Below are 17,073 nucleotides of genomic sequence, written 5' to 3' on the forward strand. Positions count from 1 at the left end.
CTGATGCTGCTGGGCATTCAGAGGGGGCTGAGGGACACCCCAGTGGGTCTGGCAAGCGGGCAAAAAAATAGCCTGGCAAGGGCAGATGAGGCAACCAGAACCCTGGACTTTATTTGATTTTACATACTCCATTTTTTGATGCACATCAGTGCTGTAACTGTGGTGCAACACTATTAAAATTTGTTTTTTGCAAGCAACATTTAGCTGTCTTTGCATCTGTACTCAGTCAGAAATAGTTCTCAGTGATCTCCTCACGTCTGTATCTGCCATCACTTGGCGTACACACCCCAGCTGGCTGTGTCAGTGGCACAGCTTCGTCGTCGTCATGGTCCTCGTAGTCAGACAACTCCACCTCAGTGCCCTTCTTGACCGCAAGGTTGTGTAACATTGCACATACAGCTATGATCTTGCAGCAGGTGATGGGGGTATACTGCCTTACACCTCCACTCTTGTGCAGGCATCTGAATCTACTTTTCCAGATGCCAAAGGTCCGTTCAACAACATTCCTTGTGCGTATGTGGGCCCGGTTATACCTCCTTTGGCTGGGTGTGGAGGGGTTGAGGTAGGGGGTGAGTATGAATGAGCGGAGGGCATATGCACTGTCGCCTGGAAGAGAAAGGGGTCACATTAGACACATGCATACATGTATTCCACCTACCTACTATGTGTTATGGGGGTCTGATGATGTGTCTCACCTAGGAGGTATCCTTCTCCAAATTCGCCAGCCATCAGCCGTGCATATATGCCGCTCTGTTGGAATATATAGGAGTCATGGGTACTCCCTGGAAATTTTGCTACCAGGTCTGTGATGGTGCACTTGGCATTGCAGATCACCTGCACGTTGATGGTGTGTGTAGATTTCCGATTGCGGTATATGTATTCGGTGTCCGCTGGTGGGCAAATCGGAATGTGTGTGCCATCTATGCAACCGATGATTTGGGGAAATTGTGCCATCTGGTAGAAGTCAGCTTTAGTTTGTAGCAGTTCTGCGTGGGTTGCAGGGAAAGAGATGTATTGGTCCATCCTGTCTATCATGGCGTCAAGGAATATGTGGAAGAACCTTGACAGGCTGCTCTGGCTCACCCCTCCTGCTGCTGCTACTCCACTTTGATAGCTGCCAGACGCTAGCAGGTGTAGGCTGCATAGCACCTGGACGTGCGCAGGGATGGCGTGTGCCCTTGGGGTGTGGTGGTCCAAGAATGGCTTAAGGTCCCTGATGAGCTCAAGTATGGTGTCAGAGTCCAGCCTGTATCTCTGTAGGATCTCAGCCTCAGTGAGCATGAACAGGGTTATCCTCTGTCTGTAGACCTGTTCATTTCTTAGCCATTCCCTCTGTCCTTCCTGCTGTAGCCGTAGCCGCCTCGCAATGACATAGAAAGCTGCCATCCTGCAAGTTGCAATGCATTTTGGGACTGTTTATATGGGTTGGAGTTGGTTACCACCTGATTGCAATCCATGGTAAATACCGAGTGAATTCTACCGATTTTGAGCCGATTTCGGTGTTTCTGTGCCTCCCTACATCTCCCCAACTGTCGGAATCGGGGAATTTCCCGATCGGAGATTCATACGAATCGGCATGTTTTCCGATTCGGCTCATGTCCGAATCGGTATTTGTACCGATTCGGTACATGGACCGAATCGGTGATTTTCCGAATCGGTGTCACTAACGATTCGGTACATGGACCGAATCAGTGATTTTCCGATTCGGTGTCACTAACGATTCGGTACATGGACCGAATCAGTGATTTTCCGATTCGGTGTCACTAACGAATCGGTACATGGACCGAATCGGTGATTTTCCGATTCGGTGTCACTAACGATTCGGTACATGGACCGATTCGGTCTTTGCATCCGATTCGGTGTTTTTCCGATTCGTTACATATCCGATTTTCGGTATGTACGTATCGGATTCTTTCCCATTCGGTACTCATTCCGAATCGGTTTTCTATCCGATTCTTTCTGTTTTTGGTTCCCTACATCTCGATGGCTGTTTACCGATCGGTAAGGGCCAAAAATCGGTATTTTCGGCCGTTACCGATCGGTAACGCCCTACCTACATCGGGCCCAAAATGTAGCTGTAAAATAGTATATTTCTGCATTTATATAACTCTTCGACGTACACTCAAAGATGGATGCCTGTCACGTTTTAGCAAACTAAGCAGCCACCTATAACAAAAGACTACACTCACTGGTACAAATTAGCATCATACTACAAATATACGTTAACATATATGCCTGTATTTAAGTAAATCTCATCATGTATTTTAACCCTCCATGTTGTCTGCCTGTTCAGTTGTTGACTTGAATTCATGAAAGAGAGCATGGAAAGTTTCTCATAAGAAGCATTATTTTCAGAATTTTCCCGCTTTTTAAAAATAAATACAGACAGGAAACACATTGTTTTCAGTCTGTATTTATCTGTAAAAATAAGTACAAATGGAAAAATGGAAAAACGGAAGCCTTAATTATATTAAATAAACTTCCTCTTATCCATACAACATTCATATCTCCAAGTACTACTTAGTCCAATGCCAAAACTTGAAAGATACAGAATGTGCCGGGGTGAAGTTGACAGTAACTTGAAGTCAGTATCATCAGTTCTAATGGGTTGTGGATGTCAAAAATGTATTTCAATTTTACTTTATGGAAAAAGTGTTGCAGTTTGATTCTGATGTTGAATGTATTAAGTCTGTTTGTGGGGACAAATGTGAGACCTTTGCTGAGTGCAGAAGATTTTACATCTGACAGCTGGCGTTTAGATAAACTGAAGATTGGCTCATCTGTTATTTTATTTTATGTTATGTTATTTGGATTTTTAAAGAGTGACTTAAACACCTGAAGAGTATTGAGGTGCTGGAGCATGTGTGTAGCTTGTCTGCTGGGTGTCAGTTAAAGAGCCAGGTCTTCAGTTTCTTGTAGAATTCCAAAAGCAAGGAGGGGGCCCTAAGGTGAAGCGGGACTTCATCCAAGTTTTAGGTGTGAGGTAGGAGATGTTCTAGTTTGGCATATGCAATGAGGGTGTTCAAGAGAGAGTGAGGCAGAGTGACGGAGTCTGGTGGGATGGTGGAAGTGGATGCAGGAGTTGAGGTAACCTGGACCAATGTTGTGCATGTCCTTGTATGCATGTGGGAGGAGTTTAAATTGACTGTGCTTGTTATCGACAGCCAGTGGAGTTTTCTGAACTATGGTGTGCTGTGGGTGTGCAGTGGGAGGTCCAGGATGAGTCTAGCTCCAGCGTTCTTGATGGGGCCGCAAGATGGTGAAGGATGTAGTTGGGGATGCCAATACAACATGTGTTGCCACAATCTAGCCTACTGGTGACAAGGGCTTGAGTGGACTTCCGGGGAGGTCGATGGAACAGTTGTCAGAGGAGTCTTTCAGGTGAAATTGAAATCGCCAAGGATTGGGAAGTCCTTGGAGTTGATGGTAAGGGGGGTCGGTGAAGTCTGAGATGAGGTTAAGGAAGTTGTCTTGTGGACTATGTGGTCTGTAAGCCAGGGTGCTCTTCAGGGTGGGGCTGTCGTTAGTTTGTAGGTTGAAGTGCATGTGTTCTAGCAAAAGGGTGTCTGGGTCCGTGATAGTTGTGCATTTGAAGGTGTCTTTATATATGATGGTGAGTCCTCCTCTGGGTTTGTGAAGGCGGTGCTGGTGTGCAATTTTGTATCCTGCTGGGACAGCCACAGAGATGTCGGGTGATGGGGCAGGTTTCTGCTATGAAGAGGAGATCTGGTGTGCTGCTCCTGAGAAGGTTTCAAATATCAATAGAGTGTTTTTTGCATAAGCGGGTGTTGAGGAGCATGCATGTGAGATGTTGTTGATAGTCTGGTGAGTGCAGCAGTAGCAGGTGGGTGGGTGCCCAGAGTTGAGCAAGTGGAGGGTCACTGCGGATTAGCAGCAGAGGGTGATCCGGCCAGGAGTCGTGAAGCTCAGCTCTGTGCAGGGGGACATAGCCACAGGTGTGAATGCCTTAGACACGCCATTGCACCAGTTTTGTGCCCGCTGTACAGTTGCACAGTGGCTGCCATTAAGTCGATCCTGGGAAGGGGAGGAGCACAGAGAGGCAGTGGCCTGAGCTATGAAAAGGTGGGAAGAAAATGCAGGAAGAAGCAGAAGACTCAGGAGAGCATGTAAGGAGAGAGAGGAAAAAGTGAGGGGGGCTATGTCGGGGGGCTATGTCGGAAAGATAGTAAAATTCCCAAACGTATGAGAAAGAGTATGAAAAAGGCACAGAAGTAAGACAAAAATAAGAGAAAAGGAGGCACAAAAGTAATGGAAAAGAGTGAGAAATAAAAAGGCACAGTAGTATAAGAAGTTTGAGAAAAGAAAGGCACAGAAGTACAAGGGGGTGAAAGAGTGGAGTACAGAGAGCAAGAGAGCATGCAAGAGAGGCAGAGGAAAGTGAGGAGAGAGGCGGCATCAGAAAGAGTGCTATGGGACTTGGAAGAACAAGACTGGGTCTGAAAGGGCTTTAGACTGGTTGCTGGGCCAGTCCCAGGTAAGTGGGATGTGGAGCTGAGGCCAAGGGACTCAAATTTGTGGATCATTCACCAAACATAATTTTGGTGATGTGATTGCAACCTCTGCCTATGCCTCTTCCTGTGCTCCTGCAATGCCCTCTCCCTATGTTCCTTGTTCCTACCACTTCTGATTCTGACTAAAAAAAGTTATCTTGTGCATCTAAGGGTGGGACTGGGAGAAAGAGAAAGAACACATGCTGGGTTGGGGGTTATTCTCAAAATCATATCCACTCAAGACCTATGAGTTACGGAAAGTTACACATCTTTTCTTATTGTACTGGCCTCTATGAGTGTAACATCTCTGACTATCTTGTTGCTAATATTTTTCTGATCAACATGCATATTTAATATTATTGTAAATGTTGCTGTTCCTAGCTTCTTTTGCTGCGTGAAGACCTTACATTCTGCATTGTCTTCTCTAATTTGGTTATTGCCTTCCTGGTATTAGTGAGGACATGGTCATCTCAAATTTCTTGTTAGTTCTGCAGTGTATGTTATCTAATTTGGATACATCCGCCTGAGCAGATTCAAACCACAATATTATCCATTTGTGGGAACAGTTGTTATCGATCATTCATAAAAATCACTTGTTCATTTCTAGCTTGCAGAACCAATGGGATGGTGTTGGATTGAAGATGCTGGGCCAAAAAATGGTTATCGAGTTGTGTTCTAATTTTTATTTTTTTTGTTTTCTAGATGATTGATGCAGCTCTGTGGGGTGTCATCAACTGGTGGAAAGGTGGGTCCTAGAAATACAGGGGAAAGACCGTGAGCAATGTTTTGATGCTATCCTCAGTATGTGTGAGTGTGAGTGTGAGTGTGAGTGTCTCTTTATTTAACATATTTAAGACATTGAGGGGGCATATTATCAAGGACAGCATTAAAATTACAGTCGGTTTAGCAGCAGAAAACTGCTGCTAAAGCGGCGATAATGTTTTTAGTAATATGCCCTGGAGAATTCCAATAGAAGCCCATGTTCACACCAGAACATGTACTTCTATTGGAATAGTAAAGGGCATATTACCAAGCCCATTATCGCCGCTTTAGCGGCAGTTTTCTGCCACTAAACCGGCGATAATTTTTAACGCCGTCCTTGATAATATGCCCCTAAGATATTTAATGACTGTAAACAATCCACAAGACAAGTAAATAGGCCTTGCAGCTATTTACTTGCTAGCAACAGCGGTAAAGGTAGATGCAGCAGCCATATAGTCCTCAGAACCTTGGATAGCAACTAACATGCAAACGGTGGTTCTTACGGAATTAAGAAAAACCTTTGACAAAGTAGAGTGAATATGAATCAATCCTCTATCATTATCAAAGAGTTCAAATGGTGCTCCAGTGCAATGAACATACGCTGTGAACAAACTGACAGACAGTGTAAAATGATAACCCAGATTGGGTAACAATCTATTAACTTCCATAGACGCAGTTGATCATAGAGTATGATTTTAATATTCCACATTTATCCACAAAGTGCACAACATATACAAAGCAATCCAACAGTAGCAATTCTGTTGATGTTTCGACTCCAGAGCAATAACTTCGAAAGGGTCTTCATAAGGACAAAATAGGATGCACCCTCCATCTTTGTGGAAATAATGGCACAAAAACTAGAGAAAGATATGAATCATGAAGGGGGTCCAGTTATACTTAATGAAAGAATACCACCTTTGGATTGAAACTACTGAAAGACTGTAGGATGATACAATTTCAACTTTACAGGACAAAGGACAGAAGAGATATTTGATGCAGAAAAATGTTAGGATTAGGAAATATTCCAGTTTTTGGTAGGGCCTAAGAACGTACCTTATACTTTTCATCATTGCCTTCTTAGTCATGCATGCTGGCAAATTACAGTAGTGCTTTATATTCAGGGCTTTGTGGAACCTTCCACTGAAAGGCTTATATTACATATAAGGTAATGAAGAAAGGTTGATACATGTAGGGAAACTTGGATAAAAAACAACTAGCGTGTGTACTTATTCATCTCTGCATAATGCACTTTGATCTTTGGCAGCAGGCTTTTACATGGAGGGCAATGCCCAAACAGACATTCCAACAACTGTGTTTAATTAGGACAGAGCTCGTAAGTCAAAAGGGTAAGATCCAGGTGTTTATTGAATAAATGTGGACAAAGTATAGCACGGAATATACTGTGTAGGGATTACTATTTTTAATATATGTCCACCTTTTATGAAATGGCTTTTGAATATGGTATATTTGAACACTATGGGGATTTAGTATTATAACTGTGCTTGTGTAGTTCATTTTATGTATTGCTATGATTTGGGGCCTTCTGATAGGCAATACAGTGGCGTCAGGGCCTGTGTGTAGATTTATTTTATTTTTATATTAGTTCAAATATAGTGGGTAATAAAACACATATTTATGTGACTAGAATGAGCAAACCCAAAAGGAATTACCTGTCCCTAATATGGTGACTACACAAGAGTAATGATGTACAATATTGATACCAGAGAGAGAAAAAGATTTAGATCCATTTTATGATTTTAATCTACATAACATTTTGGTATTTGAGTCACTTTAGAATTGGCCTGGATAAGGGAAGATATTTGTCCACTAGTATAGTCGGCAATTCATAGTCCAATAGGGCGAGCCAGGGTAGTCACTAACAACCCGGAAGTGTTAATCAGGAAGAGAAGTGATATCAAGAATGATTACTCAAAGGAATTGTTTGGTAATTGAAAACATTCTACATTAATTTCACAATATTTAAAACAAGTGCATTGCTGGTAATCTTAAAACAAGACGTCCCATGAGGGGTTCGCCTTATTGTATTTCCCCTAACGAACCTAGTGGGATATACAAAAGAATGTGTGCTCAACATCACCAAAAAATGCTAACCGAACTTAACACATCGCAGCCTATCACGGGAAAATAACCCTGTGTCAACGTGGAATTCACAACACAGCGGTACCATGCGATAGTCTGCCAAAAACGCAGCCAATGTCCGCGATACAACCACTGCGACAGAGATAAAAACACAAACCTGAAAGTGTAAAAAGGTGTGTTGTGCCCAAACGCGATAAGAAAACAGTGACAACCAGCAACAGGCCAGCAATACCCACGTGTCATGCGGTAAAAAGCATAAAAACAGCATGCAGAAAATGCCACTAAAAAACCACATCAACTGCGGAGTACCATGGATGCACCCTGACTGACTGCAGAGGACAACATGAACCCTACAATCCCCACGGAAGAACACCCAGGAATACAGGGCCCTTGGAAGGCCAATGAGAAGAGGAAGAGGAAGATGGAGTACTGGCGCGAGGAACACACGATTATGGCCACGGATGAGCTAGAACACCGCCACCAACTGTACGTCACCTCGAACGTGTCACTAGCAACAAAAAGGCAAAGATGGCACACCACCTCCGACCATGTGAATGCCGTCGCATAGCAGAGGAGGACAATGGAAGAGCACAAGAGGCCCTGGACTGATTTGAATGGCAAAACCAAGCAGAAACTCGCTGCCAACATGAAAGCAACAAAGCACCCCGTAGGAGGGTGGCCAGCATAACACCAGGAGCTGAATGACATGAGGAAGATGGTGGCCACAGTCACGAGGTGGGCAGAGGGGTGTCAACATCCAAGGGCAGAGTGCATATTTAATTTTCGTTTTTATTTCGTTTTTCCCCTGTTTTTAAGGGCTGCTTCCCCACACTTGCACTATAATTGGTTTATCACCGCGTTTTGCGGGTCCCGGATCCTTTTGTTTCTGCCTCTCGGCAGCTGGGCAGTTTGGTGGCCATCTTAGGTGAGGGAAGGACACCGGGCGTGTAGTGCATGCTCTAGCGCCCAAGGACGCTCGACCTCCTCTTAAGGAAGTCATGCTGACGCGCAGCGGTCACGCGCAGCAGGAACGCCGGATCACCGTCGGAGTCACGCCAGAGTCCAGCCCGTCTGCGCCCGTCAGCGTCCCGGAGGCGAGCGGGGCAGCGCGTGGGGCTCTTTCTCCGAGATTACCTTCTCCTGCAGCTACTAGGATTTGCTACACCTCGTGTCAGCTTCGGTCTCTGTTAAAGAGACCATGTGGCTGTCATAAAGTTTTTCCGGGTCGATATAGGGGTAAGAGACGATGCCCTGGTTGTGGGTGGATACCAGATAATGCCCTGGCCACTCTACCATATAGGGAGCCGGATAGTGTGAAGCATCTCTGTTTGCTTCTAAATACTAGGTCAGCACATAGGCATGCGCAGGATAGCTATGATCTCCTGACTGTTGAAAAGCTGTTATGTCTAATGCTAACAGAGATTTGGTTTGAGGACTCTTCTAATCCCGATATAGCCATAGCAATCCCCCCAGAATATAATATCTTCAGGCAAGATAGGTTGGATGGGAGGGGCGGGGGAGTAGCACTTGTGGTGAATAAATGGGCCGCTTGCTCCATTATTCCCATGGATGCTATTACTTGATCTGAAGCCCTTGCTTTTTCTATAGCTCTGGCGCCCCATCAATCTCTTAAAGGGCTCTTAGTCTATAGGCCCCCTGGACCGGCTGGCTATTTCTTCGACGAGCTCCCATTGAGATCATGTCACTTCTGCCGGTGCTCTGGTCAGACCATAGGATGGCCAAATTCTATGTTCTAGTCACAAAGAAACAAACTAGCACCACCTCTAGGCAGCTTGGGCGAGCCCCTAGGGCGTTTCATCGGGTGACTCCTGAGATGCTAGCTCAAGCATCTCTCGATCATCCTTGCCCTTTCACAGGAGTTTTAGAGAAAGACCTAGAGTCCTTGCAGGCGTGGCTAACAGATAGGCTGAATGATCTAGCCCCTGAGACGGCCCCCCGATTAACATCGAAACGGGTTTCTGCCCCCTGGTTCACCGAAGCTTTGTCGGCCTCTCATAGGCAATGCAAGGTGGCTGAAAGGGCGTGGCGTGCTCAGTATGATCGAGCAGTCAGGCTTGTCTACAGGACAGCGGTCAAGGCCTACCATCGGGACATCCTCTCGGAGAAAAAAGGTTATTTTGCCAGGAGGATAGAGGCTGCCTCCAACTCGTGCAAGGAGATCTTTACGATCGTCAGGGAATTCATGGCCCCTCGAACTAATTCGACCCTGGTCGCCCCCTCTGACTCGTGGGCCTCCACTCTCGCCAACTTCTTTACCGCCAAGATCAAATCGATCCAGGCGTCTTTTCCTTTGAGGGAAGTTGAAGTACCTCCGAGCCTTGAAGTGGGGCCAGGCCCATGGGCCCTTTCGGGTTCAGTCTTGGTAGATTTTACGCCCATTTCAGCTCCTTCGTCATTGGCACTTATGGCCAATCTTAAATCTGGGTCGCCTCTTGACCCATGCCCTGCCAAATTCCTGGCGAAAATGGCCGACGTTGTAAATCCGCTGGCGAATCCTCTCTTGAATCACTCCTTGACTCGGGGAATGGTCCCGCAGGCCTGGAAGCAGGCAATGGTCATTCCCCTTCTTAAGAAGCCGGGTCTTGACCCGGAGGCCTTGGTCAACTACAGGCCAATCTCTCTCCTCCCTGCGCTGGCTAAGATCCTGGAGAAGCATGTTCATATCGTGTTTTCCAATTTTTTGGAATCTCACAATCTGCTGCACTCCACTCAATCTGGCTTCCGCCCCAATTTAAGCACTGAGACGGCGCTTTTGGAGGTGTCTGAGGCCATAAAAGAGGCGCTGGATTCGGGCGGCAAAGCTATGCTCGTAATGCTGGACTTGTCGGCGGCCTTTGACACCGTCCCCCACGAGGGTCTCCTCACCAGACTTCACGAGATCGGTCTGAGGGGGACGGTGCTTAGCTGGTTTACATCATTCCTGGCTGGTCGTCGACAAACGGTCTGGGCCTCACCCAGCTCCGCCGTTATTCCGCCTTTGGGAGTCGGAGTTCCACAGGGATCTGTGTTGAGCCCGACTCTTTTTAACATCTTTATGACCCCTTTGGCGGCATTGCCGGAGTCTTGTGGGGCCCAGATTGTCTCTTATGCAGACGATACCCAGCTCCTCTTTACCTGCAGGAAAGGAGAAGATTTTGATGGAGAGAGTATCTCCGAGTGCCTTGGGGCTGTTGTTAAATGGTTCCAGCTTAACAGCCTCAAGTGCAACTCAGACAAGTCTGAGGTACTCTTCTTCGGCTGCCCACACGACCCAGACTGGCAGGAATGGTGGCCTATCAACATGTTTCCTCCAGCGCACTCTTCCCAGCTAGCTAAGAATCAGGGGATCAAGATGGATAATGGCCTGTCGTTAAGATCTCAGATCCTTGGTCTCACGGGGACATGTTTTGGCCTATTGAGGATGCTCTGAAAGTTTCTTCCTCTGCTCTCAGAAGATCATAGGAAGACGACGGTGCAGGCCTTAATTGGCTCAAGATTGGACTATTCCAACGTCCTGTATCTTGGCCTGCCGGAATATCTTTTACAATGTCTGCAGGTCGTCCAGAACTCGGCCGCGCGGGCCATTTTTGGCCTCTATAGACGTTCTAGAGTTTCACGCCTTTTGCAGTCGCTCCATTGGCTGCCTATCCAGAAGCGGATAGTTTTTAAGGCCTTGACCCTGGCCCATAAGGCTCTCCATGCCTCAGGAGCGGAATATCTCCAAAGGAGGATTGCCTTCTACCAGCCGACCCGATCGTTGAGATCTGAATCACTGTTCCTCGCGGTGGTGCCCCGAGTAAAGAGGGCCGGCATTGGGGGTCGCTCCTTCAGGCTGCTGGCACCACAGATCTGGAATACGTTGCCTCTGGCACTACGCAGCACCTCTAATCTGTTGAAATTTAGGAAGGGCCTTAAAACTTGGCTTTTTGGCCAGTAATCATTTTCTCTCTGATTTTTGCTGTTGCTTTTTGCTTGTTCTGTGTTGTGTTACTCTACGACTGGTTTTAATAAAAGCGCCGGGACACTCTCTGGAGTAGCCGTGCGCTATAAAAGACAAAACTAACATAACATAACAACATAACATAACATCTGCTTGATCACCTGTGACAGTGCATGGAGAAAAGAGTCAATACTTGGGTCGGCAAGATGTGATGACAGGCCCACAAATCCAGTGACGCCTGTGCTGGCTGTGAGTGGGGTGAGTGTAAGCCAGCCCTCAGGGAGTAGCTGGTGCTGACCACAACTCCAACAATCATCAGGCACTCACAAATGCAATGTCAGAACAACAAGGGGGGATGACTTGAGTCGCACAGGGTTAGTGGCCCCAGGTGCACAGGGGCTGATAAGGGCCCACCGCCATGGGACGCTGACCAGCGGAAGACTGGGGTAGGGTCATGAGGGCAGAGCAGGGTCTCGTCTTTGTCATAGGTTCCTTCCACAGAGTGTCTCGGGGGAGAACGGGAGGTCTAAGCCAAGGGCATGATGTGGAGGGCACATGCCAGCTGTGTCTGGCAACATGGCGGATATGAATGCCACAGACTCATGCCAGACACCAAGTCTGCACCTGCCCATTGCTGATGATAACCCCCAGGCCACAGGTTCCAACACCAACGATGTTCCACCGGAGGCTGACGGTAACTCACGCCGCACAGGGTTAGTGGCACCACATGTCGCCGGCTTGCATTGAACCGGGTTATTGCCACTACGTGTCACAGGCTTGCGTTGAACAGGGATAGTGGCACCACGTGTTGCTGGCTTGCGTCGAACATGCTTAGTGGCACCATGTGTTGCAGGCTTACGTTGAACAGGGTTAGGGGTTAGTGGCACCCTGTGTCGCGGGCCTGCGACATGGAATTATGCCTCACTGTTCGAAGGGAGTCTGGTGCTGTGGCCGCTGCTACGGAATTGGAGTCACTGCCATACAGGACTCAGGACACAGTTCCACCTGTGGGGCCTACTGGGACGAAGAGGGCGCCGGTTGAGTATGTCAATGAGAAAGGAGGGATGTTGGCCTGCATCGTGGGGGCCAGTGATGGTCTGCGGAGGCTGCAGAGGTCGGAGGACTGGGGCTTGGAGCTTGCACCGGCATGTGGTGGCCACTCCTTGACACACGACAGTGTCAGCAGGTGAGCAGTATGGCCATGGAGCACTGGGGCGGGCAGACCTGGTCTGAGTATCAGCGTCCTGGGGTGCAGCTGTTGTGTGTCAATTTAGATACTGTATATAGATTTCCTGATTCATGCCCTTATATAGGAACACTTCCCATTGCTCTTATTTAGGCATAGAAACCCCGCCCTTTTTTAGGCATTGCTCATGCTAACCAAATACAGGCATGGTCAACTACACCTGATCCTCTTCGTCACAACGAGTTCTTAGAAAACCAGACTCTTCAGCCTTTAGGACTTCCCCTTGCCTGGATATTGATTTCTCCAAGAACTCATTTATTATGCATGAACGTCTATTGCTTAGGGATTCATTCATGACGTTCTTATGCCCGACTTGTACATCAATACTGGCATTCCTAAACACCTTCAAGGTATAAATATACCGTCACTTGCTATGGCAAGGCACGGTGCGGGTCGGCTACCTACTTGCATGACGCGGCTCGCCACAGCAAGTCCCGAAGGAAGTCAACTCCCCAACTGACGCACTGACCAGACGCTGTCATCCTCCTCACCGAAAATCCAGCTTAGTGTTTCTGACTCCCCTTGTGGGGTGTTAGAGATCGAGTCCTGGGAAAGAGATACCAACCTCTCTCATTTTAAGGTATGGAGCTGATTAGAACCTAAAGAAACTTTTGGCAATTCTTGGCAAAACGAAACTAAACTGGCCTATAGCTAAAACAGCGCCTACATCGTCCCTCGTAATATACTAGCTTAGGTACACTGGGTTAGGATTATTTTAGAAGCACCAGTTGAGTATGTTAGCCTGTGTTATTTATGTATGTATTTTTATATATGTCATAGCTACAGACCATGCTATTGCAGTATTATTTTATATTACTGCTAATGCTGTACGCATTATACTTCGCATTCTGTCCTACGATTGCAGCAGTTCATATCTCTTGCATGAGAAATAAGACTGTTCAATAAACCCTTTTTATTGAAACGCCTGTCTCTCAATTTCTGTGCAACTCTATAGAAATTAAGCATGCACGATTGACTGAGTCAAACTGTATTTGATTATTTCACCGAATCTGAAGATATTGTTCCGACTCTAAGGGAAACAAAGTAGCCATGTTTATGGAGTTGTCAGAAACTAATCCATTCTTGTTCATTCGAGAAGCTTCTAGTGACCTCTGAGTTAGCTGGCACACACAAGTAATTAAGTTTAATGTACTCGATAGAGACATACTGAACTCAGTCCTATGTCAAATCTAAAGTGTATATTATTCCAATGTGCAAAGTCTATCAGGGATATAGGAACTAAACTACATGGCACCCAATGGTTTGGTAAGGCACTAATTTAATGCTAGATACTGAAGTAACTCAGTCGTGCTTTTCTCAGAGACCCTCTACTCATAATACTCCATAAGACTTCTGGAGTGGGTAGGGGTAATATCCGCCATAGCTGAGTAGGACGAAAAATCCTATGTATTTGCTTTTTGGTTTGTTCAATGTTGAAGGATACAGTGTTCCAAAATATTGTGCACCTTATCTCTGTTCCCTTGAAACTTGCTCTGCATTTTTCATTAAACAATATCTAATAACGACAATAACACCGAAACTGGTTGAGCTGCGGCTGATCCAATCGAAGTAGCTTTCAACTAAACAGGTTTTACTGAAACAGGTTAGAATGCTATAATCATTCCACCAAATTTAAGGAGAGCCATCACTCTAAAACTTGTAAAACATGGCCTAACATCAAGAGGTGGTAGAGCAGTTTTTGTGATAGAGGCACATGAATATCACCAGACAGAGGTATTCTACTCATGGATAGTATTTCCAGAATTAAATCCAGTAACCCATTTGTTTCACTTCTACAAAGAAGATGATCCATCAGAGGAATATATTCCTTTCGAGGATATTGAAATTCCACTCACATACCAGGAGCATGAGCTCTGGTTTAAAGGCACCCTAAAACATTTAAATAACATTACGAGGCTCGGTCCACTAGGAAGACCAGGAGCAACATGGCCGGTTTTAGCCGGCTATACTCCTGACCCTGACATTTAAGTAATGTTAGATGATGAATTATTTAGAAATATACAAAGATTAATAGAATTATACAGTGAAACCACAGCTGTCTGAAAGTCCTTAAAAAGGTCTTTACCAAAAACACTCCTACATCTTCTAAAAAGAAGTGGGAAAATAGCAAACAACCTTCCAAAGAGAAGCGTTCTCATTACCGAGGTAGGTCTCCTCCAAAGGAGCCCTCTGGAAGGAGGTATGACCTCAGGAATAGGCATAATTTGAAAACACCTGACAGTTATCAAGATACTGATAAACATTCCTCTCGTACCTTTCAGATATCATCACCGACATCCGAAAGAAGAGGACGGTCAGGCAACAAAGAAGAACGCATGAAGTCCAAAGATGATCAACACATTCAGAACAGCAAACCAAAACCTCAATACACAAAAAAGAAGGTAGCAGGTGTGAAAAGCAGAAATACAGAGGTTCTTGAGGACACAACTCAAGAACAGAGAATGGGTTCAGACAATGTTGGACAGCGCAGCAGAAGTATCAATAGCTCACCAGAACCTTACCTGAAGCGACTTCTGGAGACAGTGGACTTGAATGAAGACATTAAAGTTGAAACTGCAGATACCAGAGTTAGTTCTCCACATAGGTTATATGAAATAACACTCCGGATGGAGGGAAACATACCAAGAAAAGTGAAAGCACTCTTTTGGGAGCGACTTTCTAAAGGTTATGATATACTTCTAGCTGAACAAGACTGGCCACCAGAATTTGTCAGGGAGTGCCCACATGGCGAAGACATCATTATGCCAGCCTTCTCCAACCATATTCCAATAATAATAATAATAATAAGGCATTTATAAAGCGCATGGCTGCACAAAACTGTGTATCCCCGCGCTTACTGCTAACAAAAAACTATCAGAGGGAGAGAGTCGGAAAAGAATCATAACATAAATTTATTGCGGGAAGAGGTGAGTTTTTAATTTAGCTCTGAATAGAGTTTCCGAGGGTTCCATTCGCAGATGCACTGGGAGGGCATTCCAATGTTTCACTGCTAAGTAGCGAAAGGATCTGCCCCCCATTTTTGCTCTGGAAATACGGGGAAGTTTGAATTGTGTCATACCAGATGATCTTAGGTCTCTGGTCGGGCGATGGATGGTTAAGAGATTTCTGAGGTAGATAGGTCCTTTATTGTGGGCAATCCGATGGGCGTAGCAAAGGCTTTTAAATCTTATTCTTTCCCTAACAGGGAGCCAGTGCAATTTGGACAGGGCAGCTTTGGAAGATGTTCTTCTGGGATATATTTTTATATTTAAGAATATAATTAAAATATACTTATGCCAGGAAATGGGCCCAGCATTATATAAAAATCATGTAGGATGGGATGAGGATTCACCTCACCACAAAATTCAGTTAAAAAATCAACCGACTGTACAAAGGCAGTATCCAGTTAAGCAAGAAGCTAAAACAGGTCAGGGAGCTTTTAGATCAACTTGATTACCAAGGGGTGATTGAAACTTGCACCTCATCAATGAACAATCCTTTGTTTCTTGTTTCTAAACAAGACACTACATATTGTCTAGTTTTGGATTACAGACATCTAAACTCTTGTTGCAAAACATTTGTAGTGCAAAATGCACACAGTACAGCACTAATAAATAACATGGTGCGTAAAAAATATAAAACCACATTAGATATTTCTAACGGTTTGTTTTTTCAAAACATTGCACCTGAAAGTAGGTATTTGACCGCTTTCTCAATAATGGGGACACAGCGTCAATCCTGTCGTCTCCCTCAAGGATTCAAGAATAGTCCGTGGTTATTCTCAGCAAGAGTAACAGAGTTACTACAAACTTATGAAGACGAGGCATTGTCATATGTCGATGATATCTATCTGACAGACGATCACCTGAACAGGGTGAACATCATTATACTGGGATTCTCCTCTGAAGAGTATAAATTAAATTTAAAAAAATCTAGAATTGCCCATCTCAACATCCTTTTTCTAGGATATGAACTATCAAGTGAGGGCAAGAGCCTGGCAACCAACCTTTTAGAAAAGTGTGCGCTGCTCCAACCTCTAAAAACGCTGAAAAACTTACAGTTGATTCTAGGTTTCCTAAATTTTGGAAGAGCTTACATTCTAAACTGCGCAGACAGGGTTAAGCCTCTCTACGAATTAATCAAACCTGATTTTAAAACAATAAATTGGACTAAAGAACACGCAGAAATTTTGCGTTCACCACAAACAGACATGTTAGAAACAAAACATTTACAAAAATGCATAAACGTACGCAACTTGTTGATCCTAATCATTCTGGGTCAATGCGGATTCACCTACTTAACTTTTAACGAAGGTGAAAAAGTACAAATAATATTTGTACACACAAGCAGAAATTAAATTCACTTCGCCAGAAAAGATTCTGACAGCAGTTCAAACAGCTGTAGCAAAAGAGAGAGGCATAGCACAGGGAAAACGCATTATGGTTGTAACCCCTGTACCAGCCTTAGAGGCAGTTACGAAAGCAAGCATTCCGAATGCATAAGCTTTACATCCA

Source organism: Lissotriton vulgaris, chromosome 2_1 (genome assembly GCF_964263255.1).
Source record: "Lissotriton vulgaris chromosome 2_1, aLisVul1.2, whole genome shotgun sequence".
In the NCBI taxonomy this organism is placed as follows: domain Eukaryota; kingdom Metazoa; phylum Chordata; class Amphibia; order Caudata; family Salamandridae; genus Lissotriton; species Lissotriton vulgaris.